This window comes from Salvelinus alpinus, chromosome 29, assembly GCF_045679555.1.
Source record: "Salvelinus alpinus chromosome 29, SLU_Salpinus.1, whole genome shotgun sequence".
NCBI lineage: Eukaryota > Metazoa > Chordata > Actinopteri > Salmoniformes > Salmonidae > Salvelinus > Salvelinus alpinus.
Genome location: NC_092114.1, coordinates 24053259 through 24071624, shown reverse-complemented (window position 1 = coordinate 24071624; position 18366 = coordinate 24053259). Strand labels below are relative to the sequence as shown.

The window sequence follows — 18366 nt, the reverse complement described above, 5'->3', positions numbered from 1 at the left end:
AGGTGTGTAGTAAGACAAGACAAAACCAATGGAAAATGAAAAATGGATCAATGATGGCTAGAAGACCGGTGACGTCGACCGCCGAGCACCGCCCGAACAAGGAGAGGCTTCGACTTCGGCAGAAGTCGTGACAGAAAAGGCTTATGAAAGAGATCAAAAGAACTTCAAGCCAACTTGGAAAAATAAAAATACGAGACATTCCAATGTGTTAAGGGAAATTCCAAATCTCCTCGCTCAAAACTGATGCCATGCTGAGGCATCATCCTGTCCATCCAACCATTAGAAGAAACCTTCTGTTACACTCATCATTGCTTGAAGACATTAGAACTAAATATCGCAACACCAGAAAAGGAGAGGCAGATGATTGCAAGAGTAACTATTGGGAACATGGTGAATAAGAACCGACTAGGTTTTTCAAAGGAGAGGGCTGGATTGGATGGATATATTTGTACCTTTTGTGTGGATGAAGAGAAACTGGGCAACTGCTGAATCCAAGAAGGGATGATGTGAGTCACATGACTACAGGGAGGAAACAAAATGTCACACGAAACAAACAGAAGATGCAAAAAAGGTCGCTGGCAGACAATGAAGAATCTACCCAGGAAGTTCCTGTCAGAAAGTCAAGATTCCTTCTTCTGCACCTTTAGGCCATTTTGGGTTGTGGCACCAATGTAAACCCACAAGAATCTCCAATTCATGGCTAACGGCCTTTACAGCCGTGGGATTTTCTTGTCCAAAAACTGCAGTGAAAAGCACAATGAAGATGCATCAAGTGAAAAGTGTGTTGACAGGTCAAATCAAAGTTTACTTGTCACGTGCGCCGAATACAACAGGTGTAGACCTTACAGTGAAATGCTTACTTACAGGCTCTAACCAATGGTGCGGGAAAAAAAGGTGTGTGTGTGTGTGTGTGTGTGTGTGTGTGTGTGTGTGTGTGTGTGTGTGTGTGTGTGTGTGTGTGTGTGTGTGTGTGTGTGTGTGTGTGTGTGTGTGTGTGTGTGTGTGTGTGTGTGTGTGTGTGTGTGTGTGTGTGTGTGTAAGTAAAGAAATAAAACAACAGTAAAAAGACATTTGAAAAAAGAGTAGTAAGGCTATATACAGACACCTGTTTGTCAGGCTTATTGAGGTAGTATGTACATGTAGGTATCATTAAAGTGACTATGCATATATGATGAACAGAGAGTAGCAGAAGCGTAAAAAGAGGGGTTAGCGGGTGGTGGGACACAATGCAGATAGCCCGGTTAGCCAATGTGCGGGAGCACTGGTTGGTCGGGCCAATTTTGGTAGTATGTACATGAATGTATAGTTAAAGTGACTATGCATATAAGATAAACAGAGAGTAGCAGCAGTGTAAAAGAGGGGTTGGGGGGGCACACAATGCAAATAGTCTGGGTAACCATTTGGTCACCTGTTCAGGAGTCTTATGGCTTGGCGGTAAAAACTGTTGAGAAGCTTTTTTGTCCTAGACTTGGCACTCCGGTACCGCTTGCCATGCGGTAGTAGAGAGAACAGCCTATGACTGGGGTGGCTGGGGTCTTTGACAATTTTTAGGGCCTTCCTCTGACACCGCCTGGTGTAGAGGTCCTGGATGGCAGGCAGCTTAGCCAAAGTGATGTACTGGGCCGTACGCACTACCCTCTGTAGTGCCTTGCGGTCGGACGCCGAGCAATTGCAGTACCAGGCAGTGATGCAACCGGTCAGGATGCTCTCGATGTTGCGGCTGTAGAACCTTTTGAGGATCTCAGGACCCATGCCAAATCTTTTTAGTTTCCTGAGGGGGAATAGACTTTGTCGTGCCCTCTTCACAACTGTCTTGGTGTGTTTGGACCAATCTAGTTTGTTGTTGATGTGGACACCAAGGAATTTGAAGCTCTCAACCTGCTCCACTACAGCCCCGTCGATGAGAATGGGGACGTGCTCGGTCCTCCTTTTCCTGTAGTCCACAATCATCTCCTTAGTCTTGGTTACGTTGAGGGATAGGTTGTTATTCTGGCACCACCCGGCCAGGTCTCTGACCTCCTCCCTATAGTCTCGTCATTGTCGGTGATCAGGCCTACTACTGTTGTGTCGTCAGCAAACTTAATGATGGTGTTGGAGTCGTGCCTGGCCATGCAGTCGTGGGTGAACAGGGAGTACAGGAGGGGACTGAGCACGCACCCCTGGGGAGCTCCAGTGTTGAGGATAAGCATGGCGGATGTGTTGCTACCTACCCTCACCACCTGGGGGCGGCCTGTCAGGAAGTCCAGGATCCAGTTGCAGAGGGAGGTGTTTAGTCCCAGGTTCCTTAGCTTGGTGATGAGCTTTGAGGGTACTATGGTGTTGAACGCTGAGCTGTAGTCAATGAACAGCATTCTCACATAGGTGTTCCTTTTGTCCAGGTGGGAAAGGGCAGTGTGGAGTGCAATAGAGATTGCATCATCTGTCGATCTGTTTGGGCGGTATGCAAATTGGAGTGGGTTTAGGGTTTCTGGGATAATGGTGTTGATGTGAGCCATTACCGACCTTTCAAAGCACTTCATGGCTATGGATGTAGTCTGTAGTCATTTAGGCAGGTTGCCTTTGTGTTCTTGGGCACAGGGACTATGGTGGTCTGCTTGAAGCATGTTGGTATTACATACTCAATCAGGGACATGTTGAAAATGTCAGTGAAGACACCTGCCAGTTGGTCAGCACATGCCCGGAGCACACGTCCTGGTAATCCGTCTGGCCCCGCAGCCATGTGAATGTTGACCTGTTTAAAGGTCTTACTCACGTCGGCTATGGAGAGCGTGATCACACAGTCGTCCGGAGCAGCTGATGCTCTCATGCATGCCTCAGTGTTGCTTGCCTCGAAGTGATTTAGCTCGTCTGGTAGGCTCGTGTCACTGTGCAGCTCGCGGCTGTGCTTCCCTTTGTAGTCTGTAATAGTTTGCAAGCCCTGCCACATCCGATGAGCATCGGAGCCAGTGTAGTATGATTCAATCTTAGCCCTGTATTGACGCTTTGCCTGTTTGATGGTTCGTCGCAGGACATAGCGGAATTTCTTGTAAGCTTCCGGGTTAGAGTCCCGCACCTTGAAAGCGGAAGCTCTACCCTTTAGCTCAGTGCGAATGTTGCCTGTAATCCATGGCTTCTGGTTGGGATATGTACATACAGTCACTGTGGGGACGACGTCCTCAATGCACTTATTGATAAAGCCAGTGACTGATGTGGTGTATTCCTCAATGTCATCGGAAGAATCCCGGAACATGTTCCAGTCTGTGATAGCAAAGCAGTCCTGTAGTTTAGCGTCTGCTTCATCTGACCATTTTTTTTATAGACTGAGTCACTGGTGCTTCCTGCTTTAATTTTTGCTTGTAAGCAGGAATCAGGAGGATCGAGTTGTGGTCGGATTTTTTACCAAATGGAGGGCGAGGGAGAGCTTTGTACACGTCTCTGTGTGTGGAGTACAGGTGATCTAGAATTTTTTTTTCCCTCTCGTTGCACATTTAACATGTTGATAGAGATTTGGTAGAACTGATTTAAGTTTCCCTGCATTAAAGTCTCCGGCCACTAGGAGCGCCGCCTCTGGGTGAGTGGTTTCCTGTTTGCTTATTTCCTTATACAGCTGACTGAGTGCGGTCTTAGTGCCAGCATCTGTCTGTGGTGGTAAATAAACATCCACGAAAAGTATAGCTGAGAACTCTCTAGGCAGGTAGTGTGGTCTGCAATTTATCACAATATACTCTACTTCAGGCGAGCAAAATCTAGAGACTTCCTTAGATTTCGTGCACCAGCTGTTGTTTACAAATATGCACAGACCGCCCCCCCTCGTCTTACCGGAGTGTGCTGTTCTATCCTGCCGGTGCAGAGTGTAACCCGCTAGCTGAATATCCATGTCATCATTCAGCCACGATTCCATGAAGCATAATATATTACAGTTTTTGATGTTCCGTTGGTAGGATATTCGTTATCGTACCTTGTCTAGTTTATTGTCCAATGATTGCACTTTGGCGAGTAATATTGACGGTAATGGCAGCTTTCCTAGTTGCCTTCTGCGGGTCTGGACGAGGCATCCGGCTCTTCGTCCTCTGCGTCGCTTCCTTTTGCGAATAATTGGGATATCTGCGGGGTGTTTGGAGTGGGGTGTTTGGAGAATATCGTGTGAGTCCTGCCTGTTGTTGTTGTTGTTGAAGAAATCTTTGTCTAATCCGAGGTGAGTGATCGCTGTCCTGATATCCAGAAACTCTTTTCTTCCGTAAGATACGGTTGCAGAAACATAATGTACAAAATAATTTACAAATATCGCGGGGGAAAAACACATAATAGCACAGAGACATAACCTGTCTCTGCCAAAGAGATGAGGGGGTCATGGCCTGTCCCTGCTTTGAGTTTATATTTTATTTATTTAACTAGGCAAGTCAGTTAAGAACACATTTTTATTTACAATGACAGCCTATCCCGGCCAAACCCGGACGACGCTGGGCCAATTGTGCGCCGCCCTATGGGACTCCCAATCACAGCCGGATGTGATACAGCCTGGATACAAACCAGGGACTGTAGTGATGCCTCTTGCACTGCAGTGCCTTAGACCGCTGCGCCACTTGGGAGCCCACAGAAGCAACTCTAGAAGCTCATGATGCTCCAAGATCTGTGTGCAGCATTGAAACCCCGTGGTGACCAGAGGCCATTCACTCTCACCATATTGGTCAGTGGTGTGTGGTGTCCTATGACAATGAGCCATACCCAGGAATCTTAACAGATGTACATGAGGATAACATCCAGGTCAAGTGCATGCACTGTAATGGAATAAACAAATTATTCAGGCCAAGCCCACGCAAAGTACGCTGACCACCAGGTAGTATGCCTGAGCCCAGAGCTTGGAGGTACATAAAAGGTACATAAAAGATCACTTTGGAAACCATTTAGCTACAACTGGAGCAAAGGGACTTGCAGTGGAGGGGGGATGGAGTAGAGTGGAGAAAAGGCGATAGGGGTGGAGTGGGAAGGGTTTTGGAAGGGAGTGAAGTGGAGGAGAGGTGAGAGGGAAGAAGGGGAGGGGGGGGACTTTTTAAAGGTTCATGTATCTTTCTATGTATCAGATATTTTATAAATGCTGTTAAGCTTTTTGAATAACCATTTTATTAAGCTTGAACCGTGAGCCCAGAATTGATAGGAGCAAAATGTGTAGGGCTGTTTATCATAAAATGCCTGATTAGTGTTAATAAAGTTGAACTAACAGTGATTTTCAAATGCAATCCAATTGTTTTACATGTAGCTATGTTGTTCTAATGGAATACTTGTGTTTTAATAATATGTTTTTGTTGTTTTACAAACTTAGGTTGACAATGTTTTTAAAAAGACAAAAGTAAATTGAAAATTAAATAAAAAGAAAGTGGTTCTAATTATAAATGTAATGTTTTTTTTAACCATTTCACAGATTTCAAAGTTCATAAAATATCTTTAATTGTTTCAATATTTTGTTCATTATTGTTGTTAGTTCCACCCTGTTATTGCTTTCCACCCTGTTATGCTTCATTCCACCCTGTTAGGTCAGTGTAAAAAAAAAATCATAATTGAATAATATCATCAAATGTTATGTATATCTTTGTGGTAACTTGTAGAAATAGAAGGGGTCAAATACATATGCAAAAATGTTAACCAAATTCTGTTGTTATTCACTCTTATTAGGAAAAATGTGGTGCAAATGAAGCGTTGGTTCCGAAAATAACACACGTTTCGCTCAATAATCATTGATGTATAATTATTTGAAGAAAATAAATTAACGTAATAGAGTAAGGGACTTTGAATGTCTTAAATCTAAATCTAGATATGTACATGCATTGTTAACACTTTCAGACAGTTAGGTGTATGTCCCTAACAGGGTGGAAATATCCCATGGTCCATGTGTGAACAATAAATCCTAATATATATGGCGATAAGTGCCTGAGCTTGACCAATATGTTTTTCTAAAAGTCAAACATGTCATTTTTCTGATAGAATACAAAACAAATTTTAAAAAATATACTTTTTTTCACAAAAGTTATGTGGTCCAAAACGCACCGCATAGTAGGAATGACCCAGGTGGGATACTAATATTTACTAGCTATGTGCCACATTGTAAATTAGTAACAGTAGAATGTGTGAAAGTACACACTTTTAACTTGCACAATTTACATTGAATAGCATTTTGCGGAAGGAATTGAGTAACAAAAAGTGATATCAACCTACAGTACCAGCACAGACAAGACCTTGCTTGCATTGGTACTCTGGTGTTATCTTATCATCCAAGAAAACCCTGTCCACAGTCAAGACCGTATTGCTATCTGAACAACATGTATAATCTCTGTAGATCCTCCAGGCCCTAAACAGTGACCCGGTGGACATTGAGACCCTGCGGAGGGCGGCCATCAGCGAGGGAGGCCTTCTAACAGACGAGATCAGGAGGGAAGTCTGGTCCAAGCTGGGCGTCAACGTCTACAAGTTGCCTGCTAAACCTAGTGAGTGAGATGTTTCAATGTGAGGTCCTGGATGTCCATCGTTGCGTTTGGCCATTGCCCTGAGACGTGGCTGTAGACTACTACGACCATTACACTGTGTCAGTATGCCTCTAGCTGTCTATAGTCTGTTGATGTATGTTGATTGAATGTAGCCTACTGTAACTTCATCAAATTCAGGTGACTTTTGTCAACATTGATTCATTCTGTATTCTTCAATACTGTGCAACAACGGAATGTAAACGAGCAACATTCAGGGCCTTTGGCAGCAGCACTGTTTAAATATGTTCAACTGAAAACAATGGTTGAGGGGGGGGGGGGGGGGGGGGTTGTTGTTTTGATTCTAGCTAAGGATGTCAGAGAGAACCACAAGCAGGTGCTGCTTGACTTCAGGGGGTCCTTGAAACGTTTCCCAAGAGGTAACTCACTCACTGTGCCATTGATCTAATTTACTCATTGTGTCATTGATATAATAGAATAGAGTTAACTCAGTCTGTCATTGATAGAAAAGAGTTAACTCACTCACTGTGTCATGAATAGAATAGAGTTAACTCACTCACTGTTGTCACGTTCTGACCTTAGTTCCTTTGTTTTGTCTTTTGTTTTAGTTGGTCAGGGCGTGAGTTGGGTGGGTAATCTATGTTTTCTATTTCTGTGTTGGTTTTCTGTGTTTGGCCTGATATGGTTCTCAGAGGCAGCTGTCAATCGTTGTCCCTGATTGGGAACCATATTTAGGTAGCCTGTTTTCTGTTGGGTTTTGTGGGTGGTTGTCTTCAGTCTTTGTGTGTCTGCACCAGATAGAACTGTTTCGGTTTTCACTTTGTTGTTTTTGTATTTTGAGTTGTTCACTTTCATTAAATAAGATGAACAATTACCACGCTGCGCATTGGTCCTCCGATCCTTCAAACTTCTCCTCCTCAGACGAGGAGGAAGACGACAGCCGTTACAACTGTGTCATTGATAGGATAGAGTTAACTCATGCACTGTCATGAATAGAATAGATTTAACTCACTCACTGTGTCATTGATAGTTTAATGGCACAGGCGGGGAGCCCAGCCAACAGCGAGTTGCAGTAATCCAGACGGGAGATGACAAGTGCCTGGATTAGGACCTGCGCCGCTTCCTGTGTGAGGCAGGGTCGTACTCTGCGAATGTTGTAGAGCATGAACCTACAGGAACGGGTCACCGCCTTGATGTTAGTTGAGAACGACAGGGTGTTGTCCAGGATCACGCCAAGGTTCTTAGCACTCTGGGAGGTGACACAATGGAGTTGTCAACCGTGATGGCGAGATCATGGAACGGGCAGTCCTTCCCCGGGAGGAAGAGCAGCTCCGTCTTGCCGAGGTTCAGCTTGAGGTGGTGATCCGTCATCCACACTGATATGTCTGCCAGACATGCAGAGATGCGATTCGCCACCTGGTTATCAGAAGGGGGAAAGGAGAAGATTAATTGTGTGTCGTCTGCATAGCAATGATAGGAGAGACCATGTGAGGATATGACAGAGCCAAGTGACTTGGTGTATAGCGAGAATAGGAGAGGGCCTAGAACAGAGCCCTGGGGGACACCAGTGGTGAGAGCACGTGGTGCGGAGACAGATTCTCGCCACGCCACCTGGTAGGAGCGACCTGTCAGGTAGGACGCAATCCAAGCGTGGGCCGCGCCGGAGATGCCCAACTCGGAGAGGGTGGAGAGGAGGATCTGATGGTTCACAGTATCAAAGGCAGCCGATAGGTCTAGAAGGATGAGAGCAGAGGAGAGAGAGTTAGCTTTAGCAGTGCGGAGCGCCTCCGTGACACAGAGAAGAGCAGTCTCAGTTGAATGACTAGTCTTGAAACCTGACTGATTTGGATCAAGAAGGTCATTCTGAGAGAGATAGCAGGAGAGCTGGCCAAGGACGGCACGTTCAAGAGAAAAGAAAGAAGTTTTGGAGAGAAAAGAAAGAAGGGATACTGGTCTGTAGTTGTTGACATCAGAGGGATCGAGTGTAGGTTTTTTCAGAAGGGGTGCAACTCTCGCTCTCTTGAAGACGGAAGGGACGTAGCCAGCGGTCAAGGATGAGTTGATGAGCGAGGTGAGGTAAGGGAGAAGGTCTCCGGAAATGGTCTGGAAAAGAGAGGAGGGGATAGGGTCAAGCGGGCAGGTTGTTGGGCGGCCGGCCGTCACAAGATGTGAGATTTCATCTGGAGAGAGAGGGGAGAAAGAGGTCAAAGCACAGGGTAGGGCAGTGTGAGCAGAACCAGCGGTGTCGTTTGACTTAGCAAACGAGGATCGGATGTCGTCGACCTTCTTTTCAAAATGGTTGACGAAGTCATCCGCAGAGAGGGAGGAGGGGGGAGGGGGAGGAGGATTCAGGAGGGAGGAGAAGGTGGCAAAGAGCTTCCTAGGGTTAGAGGCAGATGCTTGGAATTTAGAGTGGTAGAAAGTGGCTTTAGCAGCAGAGACAGAAGAGGAGAATGTAGAGAGGAGGGAGTGAAAGGATGCCAGGTCCGCAGGGAGGCGAGTTTTCCTCCATTTCCGCTCGGCTGCCCGGAGCCCTGTTCTGTGAGCTCGCAATGAGTCGCCGAGCCACGGAGCAGGAGGGGAGGACCGAGCCGGCCTGGAGGATAGGGGACATAGAGAGTCAAAGGATGCAGAAAGGGAGGAGAGGAGGGTTGAGGAGGCAGAATCAGGAGATAGGTTGGAGAAGGTTTGAGCAGAGGGAAGAGATGATAGGATGGAAGAGGAGAGAGTAGCGGGGGAGAGAGAGCGAAGGTTGGGACGGCGCGATACCATCCGAGTAGGGGCAGTGTGGGAAGTGTTGGATGAGAGCGAGAGGGAAAAGGATACAAGGTAGTGGTCGGAGACTTGGAGGGGAGTTGCAATGAGATTAGTGGAAGAACAGCATCTAGTAAAGATGAGGTCAAGCGTATTGCCTGCCTTGTGAGCAGGGGGGGAAGGTGAGAGGGTGAGGTCAAAAGAGGAGAGGAGTGGAAAGAAGGAGGCAGAGAGGAATGAGTCAAAGGTAGACGTGGGGAGGTTAAAGTCACCCAGAACTGTGAGAGGTGAGCCATCCTCAGGAAAGGAACTTATCAAGGCGTCAAGCTCATTGATGAACTCTCCAAGGGAACCTGGAGGCCGATAAATGATAAGGATGTTAAGCTTGAAAGGGCTGGTAACTGTGACAGCATGGAATTCAAAGGAGGCGATAGACAGATGGGTCAGGGGAGAAAGAGAGAATGTCCACTTGGGAGAGATGAGGATCCCAGTGCCACCACCCCGCTGACCAGAAGCTCTCGGGGTGTGCGAGAACACGTGGGCAGACGAGGAGAGAGCAGTAGGAGTAGCAGTGTTATCTGTGGTAATCCATGTTTCCGTCAGTGCCAAGAAGTCGAGGGACTGGAGGGAAGCATAGGCTGAGATGAACTCTGCCTTGTTGGCCGCAGATCGGCAGTTCCAGAGGCTGCCGGAGACCTGGAACTCCACGTGGGTCGTGCGCGCTGGGACCACCAGGTTAGAGTGGCAGCGGCCACGCGGTGTGAAGCGTTTGTATGGCCTGTGCAGAGAGGAGAGAAGAGGGATAGACAGACACATAGTTGACAGGTTACAGAAGAGGCTACGCTAATGCAAAGGAGATTGGAATGACAAGTGGACTACACGTCTCGAATGTTCAGCAAGTTAAGCTTACGTTGCAAAAAATCTTATTGACTAAAATGATACAGTACTGCTGGCTGGCTGGTGAAGTAGGCTAGCTAGCAGTGTGACTACGTTACTACCTAGCAAGCTCACTACTCGCCCAACCCGGATCCTCGCGGCACGAAATAGCTGGCTAGCTAACCTCGATAATTACTCTAAACTACACAATTATCTTAGATACAAAGACAGCAAAGACAACTATATAGCTAGCTAACACTACACTAATCAAGTCGTTCCGTTGTAATGTAATAGTTTCTACAGTGCTGCTATTCGGTAGGAGTTGGCTGCTAGCTAGCTGGCTAGCTGGCTAGCTAGCAGTGTTGACTACGTTAGAAGGACGAAAATAGCTGGCTAGCTAACCTCGATAATTACTCTAAACTACACAATTATCTTTGATACAAAGACGGCTATGTAGCTAGCTAAGAAAAAAATGCTAAGATCAAACAAATCAAACCGTTGTACTGTAATGAAATGAAATGAAATGAAATGTAATACTACCTGTGGAGCGAAGCGAAATGCGACTACTCGCTCCAACCCGGAAGTAACTAACTGGGTTCTAGGACAAGTAGAATGCTTCTAGGACAGGTAGAATGCTTCTAGGACAGGTAGAATGCTTCTAGGACAAGTAGAATAGATTTATCTCACTCACTGTGTCATTGATAGAATAGAGGTAAAATGGCTCCGGGAGAAATGCGGCAGTATATATAAAATGGCGCCGGAAGAAAATGGCAGCAGTTTTACGGGGGCCCAACCAATTGTGCTATTATGTGTTTATTTTCGCGTTATTTGTAACTTATGTTGTACATAATGTTTCTGCAACCGTATCTTACAGCAAAAAAAAGATTCTGGATATCAGGACAGTGATCACTCACAATTATTTTTTTCTTCAACAAGCAGGACGCACAGGACATTCTCCGAACACCGACAAGGCCAACATCCCAGTTATTTGCAAGAGGAAGAGACGCAGGTACAGAGGACACAGAGCGGGATGCTTCGTAAGGATCCGCAGAAGGCGAGTGGGAAAGCTGCCATTACCGTCAATATTACTCGCCAACGTGCAATCATTGGACAATAAATTAGACGAGGTACGATCACAAATATCCTACCGATGGGACATCAAAAACTGTAATATCTTATGTTTCACGGAATCGTGGCTGAATGATGACATGGATATTCAGCTGGATATACGCTGCACCGGCAAGATAGAACAGCACACTCCGGTAAGACGAAGGGGGGCGGTCTGTGCATATTTGTAAACAACAGCTGGTGCACGAAATCTAAGGAAGTCTCTAGATTTTGCTCGCCTGAGGTAGAGTATCTTGTGATAAATTGCAGACCACACTACTTGCCTAAAGAGTTCTCAGCTATACTTTTCGTGGCTGTTTATTTACCACCACAGACGGATGCTGGCACTAAGACCACACTCAGTCAGCTGTATAAGGAAATAAGCAAACAGGAAACCACTCACCCAGAGGCGGCGCTCCTAGTGGCCAGATACTTTAATGCAGGGAAACTTAACACAGTTCTACCTAATTTCCATCAACATGTTAAATGTGCAACCAGAGGGAAAAAAATCTATATCACCTGTACTCCACACACAGGGACGCGTACAAAGCTCTCCCTCGCCCTCCATTTGGTAAATCCGACCACAACTCTATCCTCCTGATTCCTGCTTACAAGCAACAATTAAAGCAGGAAGCACCAGTGACCCGGTCTATAAAAAAGTGGTCAGATGAAGTAGAGTAAACTGCAGGACTGTTCTGCTGTCACACACTGGAACATGTTCTGGGATTCTTCCGATGGAATTGAGGAGTACACCACATCAGTCACTGGCTTTATCAATAAGTGCATCGAGGACATCATCCCCACAGTGACTGTACGTACATACCCCAACCAGAAGCCATGGATTACAGGCAATATTCACACTGAACTAAAGGGTAGAGCTTCCGCTTTCAAGGTGTGGGACTCTAACCCGGAAGCTTATAAGAAATCCTGCTATGCCCTCCGACGAACCATCAGACAGGCAAAGCGTCAATACAGGGCTAAGATTGAATCATACTACACTGGCTCCGACGCTCGTCTTATGTGGCAGGGCTTGCAAACTATTACAGACTACAAAGGGAAGCACAGCCGCGAGCTGCCCAGTGACACAAGCCTACCAGACGAGCTAAATCACTTCTATGCTTGCTTTGAGGCAAGCAACACTGAGGCATGCATGAGAGCATCAGCTGTTCCGGATGAATGTGTGATCACGCTCACCGTAGCCGATGTGAGTAAGACCTTTAAACAGGTCAACATTCACATGGCTGCGGGGCCAGATGGATTACCAGGACATGTGCTCTGGGCATGTGCTGACCAACTGGCAGGTGTCTTCACTGACATTTTCAACATGTCCCTGATTGAGTCTGTAATACCAACATGTTTCAAGCAGACCACCATAGTCCTTGTGCCCAAGAACACAAAGGCAACCTGCCTAAATGACTACATACCCGTAGCACTCACGTCCGTAGCCATGAAGTGCTTTGAAAGGTCGGTAATGGCTAACATCAACACCATTATCCCAGAAACCCTAGACCCACACCAATTTGCATACCGCCCAAACAGATCCACAGATGATGCAATCTCTATTGCACTCCACACTGCCCTTTCCCACCTGGACAAAAGGAACACCTATGTGAGAATGCTATTCATTGACTACAGCTCAGCGTTCAACACCATAGGACACTCAAAGCTCATCACCAAGCTAAGGATCCTGGGACTAAACACTTCCCTCTGCAACTGGATTCTGGACTTCCTGACGGGCCGCCCCCAGGTGGTGAGGCTAGGTAGCAACATATCTGCCATGCTGATCCTCAACACTGGAGCCCCCCAGGGGTGCGTGCTCAGTCCTCTCCTGTACTCCCTGTTCACCCACAACTGCATGGCCAGGCATGACTCCAACATTATCATTAAGTTTGCAGATGACACAACAGTGGTAGGCCTGATCACCGACAACGACAAGCCTATAGGGAGGAGGTCAGAGACCTGGCCGGGTGGTGCCAGAATAACAACCTATCTCTCAACGTAATTAAGACTAAGGAGATGATTGTGGACTACAGGAAAAGGAGGACCGAGCACGCCCCCCATTCTCATCGACTGGGCTGTAGTGGAGCAGGTTGAGAGCTTCAAGTTCTTTGGTGTCCACATCACCAACAAACTAGAATGGTCCAAACATAGCAAGACAGTCATGAAGAGGGCACGACAAAGCCTATTCACCCTCAGGAAACTAAAAGATTTGGCATGGGTCCTGAGATCCTCAAAAGGTTCTACAGCTGCAACATTGAGAGCATCCTGACTGGTTGCATCACTGCCTCGTACGGCAATTGCTCGGCCTCCGACCGCAAGGCACTACAGAGGGTAGTGCGTACGGCCCAGTACATCACTTTGGCTAAGCTGCCTGCCATCCAGGACCTCTACAGCAGGCGGTGTCAGAGGAAAGCCCTAAAAATTGTCAAAGACCCCAGCCACCGCAGTCATAGACTGTTCTCTCTACTACCGCATGGCAAGCGGTACCGGAGTGCCAAGTCTAGGACAAAAAGGCTTCTCAACAGTTTTTACCCCCAATCCATAAGACTCTTGAACAGGTAACCAAATGGTTACCCGGACTATTTGCATTGTGTGCCCCCCCCCAACCCCTCTTTTACGCTGTGCCCCCGCACATTGGCTAACCGGGCTATCTTCACTGTGTCCCGCCACCCGCCAACCCCTCTTTTACACTACTGCTACTCTCTGTTTATCATATATGCATAGTCACTTTAACTATACATTCATGTACATACTACCTCAATTGGCCCGACCAACCAGTGCCCCCGCACATTGGCTAACCGGGCTATCTTCACTGTGTCCCGCCACCCACCACCCGCCAACCCCTCTTTTACGCTACTGCTACTCTCTGTTTATCATATATGCATAGTCACTTTAACCATATCTACATGTACATACTACCTCAATCAGCCTGACTAACCGGTCCCTGTATGTAGCCTCGCTACTGTTATAGCCCCGCTACTGTATATAGCCTCGCTACTGCTATTTTTCACTGTCTTTTTACTGTTGTTTTTATTTCTTTACTTACCTATTGTTCACCTAATACCTTTTTTTCACTGTTGGTTAGAGCCTGTAAGTAAGCCTTTCACTGTAAGGTCTACACCTGTTGTATTCGGAGCACGTGACAAATCAACTTTGATTTGAATTGAACTCACTCACTGTGTCATTGATATAATAGAGGTAACTCACTCACTGTGTCATCGATAGAATAGAATGGAGGTAACTCACTCACTGTGTCATTGATAGAATAGCGGTACCTCACTCACTGTGTCATTGATAGAATAGAGGTAACTCACTCACTGTGTCAGTGATAGAATAGAATAGAGGTAATTCACTCACTGTGTCATCGATAGAATAGAATAGAGGTTACTCACTCAGTGTGTCATCGATAGAATAGAATTGTGAACTCACTCAGTGTGTCATTGATAGAATAGAATTGTGAACTCACTCAGTGTGTCATTGATAGAATAGAATTGTGAACTCACTCAGTGTGTCATTGATAGAATAGAATTGTGAACTCACTCAGTGTGTCATTGATAGAATAGAATTGTGAACTCACTCAGTGTGTCATTGATAGAATAGAATTGTTAACTTACTCAGTGTGTCATTGATATAATAGAATTGTGAACTCACTCAGTGTGTCATTGATAGAATAGAATTGTTAACTCACTCAGTGTGTCATTGATAGAATAGAATTGTTAACTCACTCAGTGTGTCATTGATAGAATAGAATTGTTAACTCACTCAGTGTGTCATTGATAAAATAAAATTGTGAACTCACTCAGTGTGTCATTGATAGAATAGAATTGTTAACTCACTCAGTGTCATTGATAGAATTGTTAACTCACTCAGTGTGTCATTGATATAATAGAATTGTGAACTCACTCAGTGTGTCATTGATAGAATAGAATTGTGAACTCACTCAGTGTGTCATTGATAGAATAGAATTGTGAACTCACTCAGTGTGTCATTGATAGAATAGAATTGTGAACTCACTCAGTGTGTCATTGATAGAATAGAATTGTGAACTCACTCAGTGTGTCATTGATAGAATAGAATTGTTAACTCACTCAGTGTGTCATTGATATAATAGAATTGTTAACTCACTCAGTGTGTCATTGATAGAATAGAATTGTTAACTCACTCAGTGTGTCATTGATAGAATAGAATTGTTAACTCACTCAGTGTGTCATTGATAGAATAGAATTGTGAACTCACTCAGTGTGTCATTGATATAATAGAATTGTTAACTCACTCAGTGTGTCATTGATAGAATAGAATTGTTAACTCACTCAGTGTGTCATTGATAGAATAGAATTGTTAACTCACTCAGCGTGTCATTGATAGAATAGAATTGTGAACTCAGTCAGCGTGTCATTGATAGAATAGAATTGTGAACTCACTCAGTGTGTCATTGATAGAATAGAATTGTGAACTCACTCAGTGTGTCATTGATAGAATAGAATTGTGAACTCACTCAGTGTCATTGATAGAATAGAATTGTGAACTCACTTAGTGTGTCATTGATAGAATAGAATTGTGAACTCCCTCTCTGTGGCATTGATCTGATCAGGGGTAAGCTGATAGGTCACTGTCTGTCCTCCCTCTCAGTTAACTCAGGGCCTTACCCATCATGGGGGGCATCTCAATATTGTGTTCAGTGGCATCCTTAACCATGTCCTTCTCATTAACTTATCTCAGTCCCTTTATGATGACCACTGATAAAAGAATACTAATGTGGTGGAAACAGAATACAATCCAATCCTTCTGTCGACCAGAGATGGGCAGTGTGTATCAGTGTCTAGACAGTGCTCTTGAAGTAAAGTAGATGATGAAAGCAAGCTATTGCCAAGTATTGAGACACTGACATCTAGACACAAGTATCTGAAACCTTTGTGATTGCAGCTTGCTTTGGTTGTTCGTAAATGTATTGCATCAGCGCAATAGATTTTGTGGCTATCTCTTCAGACACAGTTTTGCTCTCTCCCCCTCTCCTCAGGCATGCGTGTGGACGAGAAGCACGTATTACAGGAACAGCTGATTGATAGCATCCTGATTGTCCCACAGAAGAACCCTGTGTTGCACTACTACCAGGGTTACCATGACATCATGGTCACCTTCCTACTGGTGGTAGGGGAGCGCATGGCCTTCGCCATGGTGGAGACCCTCTCTAACCACCACCTCAGGTCGATATGAGGAAATCGGCACACTTACTATGAGACTCTTTATGAATACATAAGGGCACAGACCTCCAGACCTGGGTTCAAGCAGTTATTTTAAATATTCCCAAAATACTTTGAGCATTTGCTTGAGCCTGCCTGTAGTGCCACATGGCAGGCTTGGCAATTTTGAAACTCTTCCATTGTACCAGGCAAGCTCAATCAAACACAGCTCAAATATTATTTGAACCCAGGTCTGTTAGGTAGCCTAGTGGTTAGAGTGTTGGGCCAGTAACCGAAAGGTTGCTAGATCGAATCCCCGAGCTGACAAGGTAAAAATCTGTTGTTCTGAACAAGGCAGTTAACCCACTGTTCCTAAGCCATCATTGTAAATAAGAATTTGTTCTCAACTGACTTGCCTAGTTAAATAAAAGTTAAATAAATACAATAAAAATTATATCACCAAACAATAAATGATCTGACATGATTGTTCTTTAAGTCTCTCCCGACCATTTCCCACATTCTTTGTGTTCGGAATATTGTTTAATTTTCCACTTTTGGATGTTGTAGTTTTGGCGGGAAGAATCTCCTTGTAACAAAAGGGTTCTTCCCTTTAAATACTGCATGGCCAGGGAGAGACAGTTCCTGCAAGGTATTTACGACCATCATAAAACTGGCCAACTCCCCCCAGGAGAGGGGAGTCTTGAAACTGTTGGTTAGCCAGCACCTTTGACCTCCATCCAGGAGGGCAAGTCATGACAGTTATGGCAAACCTGAATAAGTTCAGTAGTAAAAATGTGCTTAACAAGTCACATAATAAGTTGCATGGACTTACTCTGTGTGCAATAATAGTGTTTAACATGATTTTTTAATGACTTGAATGACTCATCTCTGTACCCCACACATACAATTATCTGTAAGGTCCCTCAGTGGATCAGTGAATTTAAATCACAGATTCAACCACAAAGACCAGGGAGGGCAGCTATTGGTAGATGGATACAAATAAAAAAAGCAGACATTGAATATTCCTTTGAGCATGGTGACGTTGCTCTTTTGATGGTCTATCACTACAACCAGTCACTACAAAGATACAGGCGTCCTTCCTAATTCAGTTGCTGGAGAGGAAGGATAATGCATGGATCAACAACATTGTAGTTACTCCACAATACTAACCTAAATGACAGAGTGAAAAGAAGGAAGCCTGTACAGAATAAAAAAATATCCTGTTTGCAACAAGGGACTAAAGTAAAACTGCAAAAAATGTGGCAATGAAATGAACTTTGTCCTAAATACAAAGTGTTATGTTTGGGGCAAATCCAATACAACACATCACTGAGTACCACTCTTCATATTTTCAAGCATGGTGGTGGCTGTATCATGTTATGGGTATGCTTGTCATTGGTCAGGTCTAGGGAGTTTTTTTAGGATAAAAAGAAAAACGGAATACAGCTAAGCACAGGCAGGAAATTCTGGTTGTCTGCTTTCCAACAGACATTGGGAGGCAAATTTACCTTTCAGCAGGACAATAACTTAAAACACAAGGCCAAAGATACACTGGAGTTGCTTACCAAGACAACATTGGAATGTTCCTGAGGTACGGCTTGAAAACTCTATAGCAAGACTTGAAAATGGCTGTCTAGCAGAGATCAACAACGAATTTAAAAAGAATGTGCAAATATTGTAAAATCCAGGTGTGGAATGCTTTTAGAGACTTACACAGAAAGACGCACAGATGTAATCGCTGACTCGGGTGTGAATACTTATGTGATTCGGAAAGTATTTCGACCCCTTCATTCCTTTGCACTTGTGTGTATAAGGTAGTTGTTGTGAAATTGTTAGGTTAGATTACTTGTTAGATATTACTGCAATCAATAGATTGAGATAAAACTGTCCAGTTTGAGTGTTTGTTGCAGCTCTTTTTCCATATTTTGTTATGCTACCGCCTTATTCTAAAATGTATGAAATATTTTTCCACCTCATCAATCTACACACAATTC

At 44.8% G+C, this 18366-nt stretch overlaps 1 long non-coding RNA gene across 1 annotated transcript; it reads left to right on the top strand.

The window, feature by feature from the left end:
* Positions 1-3389: 3389 nt before the first annotated feature.
* LOC139559351 (uncharacterized) lies at positions 3390-16843 on the top strand. Its single transcript, XR_011671743.1, has 3 exons — positions 3390-4174; positions 6311-6458; positions 16210-16843. It is a non-coding gene; the product is annotated as an uncharacterized lncRNA (long non-coding RNA).
* Positions 16844-18366: the final 1523 nt, after the last annotated feature.